Source organism: Benincasa hispida, chromosome 6, assembly GCF_009727055.1.
Source record: "Benincasa hispida cultivar B227 chromosome 6, ASM972705v1, whole genome shotgun sequence".
NCBI classification, from domain to species: domain Eukaryota; kingdom Viridiplantae; phylum Streptophyta; class Magnoliopsida; order Cucurbitales; family Cucurbitaceae; genus Benincasa; species Benincasa hispida.
In genome coordinates this window covers 46,060,598-46,066,597 of record NC_052354.1, presented here as the reverse complement: position 1 = coordinate 46,066,597, position 6,000 = coordinate 46,060,598, and positions in this window count along the sequence as shown.

Sequence of the window (6,000 nt, the reverse complement as noted above, 5' to 3'; positions counted from 1 at the left end):
CATGCTTTTGGTGATAGGATGATTGCCATGATATTGTTTGTGTGTGACTGTGGAAACTGAGATTATGCCCGGGATATAGTTAGCATGCTTAACAAAAGGTGCTTAGCGGGAAAAATATGGTCGGCTTTGGTTGGCGGGAAAATATGGTCAGCTTCGGTCGGCGGGAAATAATAGTCGGTGACGACCGACAGAAAATATGGACAAGTACCTAAGCATGACTAGCGGGATAAATAAAATGGTCGATGTGCACATTGGCGGGAATTGGTGTCATAGGAAGGTTTCCATAGATGATTGTATTGATTGATGATATGATATGCATTCTACGTGTAGCTTTTGGGATAAAGATTACTGGTTGCATGATTATATCTTTGACTATGCATGAGTTATAATGTAAGTGTTGGCATGTGATTGATTTCCCAAAAATGATGATTTTCAAAGTGAATTTCATCTTAAAAGAACCACTCACTGGGCTTAGTAGCTCACACTCTTCAAAATGTTTTCTTANCAAGGTCTGCCACGTGCCCCAATTACACTTCCAGAGGGTTTTTACAGTTGTCGTTGTAAACTTTGTTGTTAAGTCCTTAAGTTGTATAAACGTTATATCACTATCGTAATAAAAGATGGGCCTACTTAATCCGTTATAGTTTATCTCCTTGACTTGATAATTCCGCTGTGTATAAGTTATTAGGTATCAGAGTTATTCCACAAGAATCATTAGGCAGTAAGTGTCAACTCAAGGGTTGATAATTGCTGCAGCCGCATCCCTCTCCCAGGCTGAGAAGGTGTTCTGGGGGCGGGGTGTGACAACTCTGTAATTGTTACAAAAAGTTGTAAAGTGCTACATACGAAGTGATCCTAATTCATGCATGTTATAACATGAGGAGTGGGGGTGTCCTTTGCAAATGAGTTTTGTACAAGATCGGACCACGAAACCAGTCACTCTTACTTTATAACGTTGTTTACTATTTAAGACTGACTATTTCAAAGCGATGATCTAGGTAACTTAACCTTAATCCTGAGCTAACTATGAACTCTCGTTTGTTCGGAATTATCCTTTGATCTGCAAACGGTGAGAGTAGACCAAATGTCTCTGCTCAATAAGCCTTTCATTTTGGGGATAAGATCGGATGAATAGTTGGGGACATAGGATGCAAGAAGGAATTCACTCCTACCTGATTAGGGTTAGTAGAGAGATTGTTCCCTTTAAGTGCTGATTCTGGGTCTTGAACAAGAGGCCTCACCATCTCATTGGCCTGAAAGGGATTCGATTTGTTGATTGGATCACAAATCAATTGTTCATTAGAGGATCAATGGAACTTAAGGAACAAGAGATAATTTCGGGGGTAAAACAGAGATTCGACCCAGTCGTTATTACAAACAACCTGTGAAGGGTTAACTCACTAATCATGGTTATATCAAGTGTACATAATATATCCACAGTGAGGGGAGTTCAGCTATGGGCTTTAGTGGAATCACCCATTAGTTAACGAATGTGGGTTAGTTCGATCTAATGAGTTTAACCGATTTATCTCAGATCGTTGGAGCCCATGATCGGTAGGTCCGCAAGGTCCCTCTACTAGCTCGTAAATGGATTAGCTCTAGAGTAGTGTGATAAGTTAATTTGAAATGTTCAAATTAGAATTAAACAAAATTTGAGAAATAATATTTAATATGATTTAAATATTTGAAGATGGAATTGTGTAAAAATTAATTTAATATTTGATATTAAATTAATTTGAATTATTTAAATTGTTTAAATAATTATTTATTAATTTTATTAAGAAAATTAATTTATGAAATCAATTTTGAGAAATTGGAAAAAAAGAAAAAACAAGAAAAAAAAAAAAGAAAAATTGGCATTTTCCATTACTTCTTCAAGTAGCTCACTAACAACCCACCATCTTCAAGCTTCATTAACTCAAAGCATGAGCTGCATTTCATGCAACTAATCTCTTTGCATGACTGTCTGCAATATATTGAAGAGATTAGAGTGATTTTGAAGGAATGCAATCGGACAAATTTTTCTGAAAAATTCATGAGAAGAAAAAACTTCTTCTGCTAGGTTGCTGTTGTGAGTTTGTCTTCTATTCCCTTAATTCAGGCTTATTTTGAGTCCTACAACTCAATCTATAACACCAAGAGGATTGTAGGAAAGATCTTGGGGTGGTCTACAACAAGATTCAGAGGAGATTTACAGCTGGATTCAAGCTTTGAGGAATTTCAACAAAGGTATGTCATGAAACGCATTTATTTCTATAGTAGCATGTTTTCATTTCTACCAAAATTAATGAATTAAAGTGCTTATGGATCCTGGTCACTTCCGCTGCACGATGATACGTTCCAACATATTTGACATTTTGTTGAAAAAACAAACATATTGATCTACATTAGATTTTAGCATAACTCTTAAAAAAAATCAATCAGTTTTAGCAAAATCTAAATGAACCCCATTTAACATCTAATTTTGCAATGACGCTTCAGTGATTTAGGACAAAAGGCATCGAAGGGTAGTCAGTTTCTACCTTCACTAAGTTGAGACACTCTCAATTAATCACGACACCATAATAACTCTTATTTCTATAATGATCAATCATCATTTATTTAGTCAAGAAATCATTAACTTGCTTAATAAATTCCCGTAAGTGTGACCCTTCACTTTAGATCCTAGAGTTCCGCCCCCATGAGTCAACCGAAGGGAAAAACCGATTGGGGCAAAAACTAAAAGTGATCCTATCCATTTCTAGAGATCACCTTGATATTGACTAACTGTACAAACCATCCAAAGGAGGACGCTCCCAGGGCGCCTTGAGGTCGTGCAAGAAGGTCTCACGGTGCAAACTAATAAAAGAGACCGTAGGACATGTTGACACACATCCCTCTCCCACTTACTATAAATACTCTCTCCATTCACCTTGATATTAACCCATGCAAATACCATCCGAAGGGAGACGGTCCCAGGGTGCCTCAAGGCCAAGCATGAGTCTCACAGTGTGAATATCAAGGGAGAAACGTGAGTGAAAAATGACTTTTATATACATCTTTTCCTCCCACTGAGTATTTTAACAACCTAGGGTTTAATTTATTTAGAATAAATACGGCTAATTATTTTCACTAAATGATTGTTTAAGTTTTCCCGGAAGTAACACTTACTTTAGAAAGTTAAACAATTTTGATTAATATTCGTTAAACACTTTAACAAATGTTAATCAACAATTGCATGCTTGTAGCAAATCTATTTAATTCACCTTTCCAGGTAGGTTCCAGGAAGGGGTGTTCCGTTTTTGTCAGTTTAAATACCCTAACCTAGCCAAAACCTGCCTTAGACAAAAGGTCCCTTATAAATATATTTGCTACAAATTTAATCTTTTATTGAAATTGATTTAATCCTATTAAACTGATTTAAAAGATTAATCTAATTTCTAATCTCATTAGAAATTTGTGAACTTAGGTCTATCTCAATCATACTTTAAAACTATTTTAAAAAATGATTTTACCTAAGTTTGCATGCAACTCTTAGTTATTGATTTTAATTTCTGATTTCATTTATTTATTACTCTTATAAAGTAAATGAAGCAAATTAAAATCTAAATTGCAACTATTGACATACTTTGTAGAATTATAACGCTTATAAGATTACCTAAAGTAATGTCATGCACCATGTAATGTTCATTCATTACTAATATATAACATTTATATAACTAAGTAATGAACTATGCTATAATATACATTCTATACAGCCATTCAACCTAATATTATAACACTTATAATATAAATGATGCATGGATATGTTATAATACATGCATATAGATACTATAACTCTTATATTATATGATGCATGAGCATGCTTTTTGTAATTGAAATCATGCATAATCATATATTATAACACTTATAATATAAAATGATGCATAAAAATAAATGCATAACCTATGATGGGTTTTAAAACTATATGACATACATTATAACATACAATAAGAACATACATCACATGTATATTTATACTAAAAATTGATGGACCAGGATAGAAACTCTCTAAATAAGGAATTAAAAGGCTAACTATTACAAAAACTGAGTCAACCAGTTCGAAACAAGTGAACCGAGTCTTGAACTGCTCACCTCGAACCGCTCCACAAAGAACACCTTGTAGTTGATCACTTAGCAAATGCATCAAGCGTCGAGTAGCTATGTGTTGAGTAGGCAACTCTATGTGATCGTGTAGCTAATGACTATGCGATGATCATGAAAGTCTACGTGATCGTGTAGTAAGCATCCATACGTCGAGTATCAAATACTATGCGATCGCGTAGCTAATGACTATGCGATGAGCATGATAGTCTACGCGATCGTGTAGTACACAAGCATGCGTCAAGTAAGCAATACCACACGATCGTTCAGAAATCGAGCATCTATGCGATCATGTAGCCAACACAACACGATTGTGTAGCAAAATCTACACGATCGCATAGCGCAAATGCTACACGATCATGTAGCAAACTCTACACGATCGCATAACAAAAACTATTTGATCGTTTAGCTCTAGCTACACGATGCGGTAACCTCTGTTTCGTCTTCTCCATCGAAACTTTGATCTTCAATCCGTCTTTGAAGCTTCACAAGCAACTCAAAACTAACAAAATTACAGACTCGATTGCAATGTTTAATGCCTAAAAATGCAAGGACCCTTTACAAATCAACTTTGTAAATTTAAAGAAAGTCTGAAACTAAGATTTCTATCCCAAAACATCCATCAACAATACAACCACAAACATTTATCACATAAACGCAATGCAGATTATAAAACCCTCTATTACTGTAAAACAATTCAATAAAACGAAGGGAATTTAGAATCAGAAACCTACAACTTGACTCTGATACCAATTGAAGAAAATTTTCGGAAAAAATCCTTTGAGCAGAAGCAAAGATCGTTCCAAATTCTATTTTATTAAACATAAAGTTTTACAGTAAAACAACAAGCAGATATGCATTTACTTAAAATTACAGCATGTTTAAAAACAAATACAAAGGGTTTCAGAAACCCTTACCTTTGAAGAACTCTTTCTTCAAGGAATCCCTTGTACAAGCCACGAACGGAACTCCTTCCTCGCAGATCTCCTTCTTCACGCATGAACACCACCACTCGAGAACCCTCTGTATTCTCTTTGGGATTAAAGGATTCAAGCAGGAATTGTGGGTTTTGCTTGAATCCTTGGAAGAGGGAAAAAGATGGAGAGGATGAGAAAGATGTTTCTACAGAGAACTTTTCTCTTAAAGAGAAAACTTCTTCTCTTTGTGAGAATTGAGGAAGTAGAATACTCTCCAACCAACTTGAATCCCACGTATATCTTGAGAGAATGGAAGGAGGGAGTTATAACTCCTTCCCTAATTTCAATTAAATTAATAAAATAGAATATATATATATATATATATAACTACTTTATTATATATATACACCATATGTTATATCAAATATAACATTTAATCTATAGTTTTATATTGCATCAAATACAACATAAACTATAGATTTTATTCTCTTTCAACTATACATGGCATTAAATATAAATCACATTTATATTAAATCCACTTATATAAATCTCATCCATATAAATGATATTCATATTTTATTTAAATATTTAATTCATCTCAATATAAATCATATTTATATTTAATTACATGAATCTTATTCATATAATTGGTATTTGAATCATATTCAAATTCCTCTCAATTATAATGTATCAAATACATTATATTAATTATATCATATATAATTAATTCCCTCAATTACTTTGAACACTTCAAATTAATCTAAAGATCAAATCCCTATTGAGCTACAGAGGGGACCTTATGGACCTGTAGATTGAAGCTCCAATGGTACTCGGATAATTAATTACTCGGATAATTAATTAAACTATTTAATTAAATTACCCAACATCCATTAACTGCCGGTCACTCCACTAAAGACCGAAAACTGCACTATTCGCACTATAGATAAATTTTTGTGTCCAT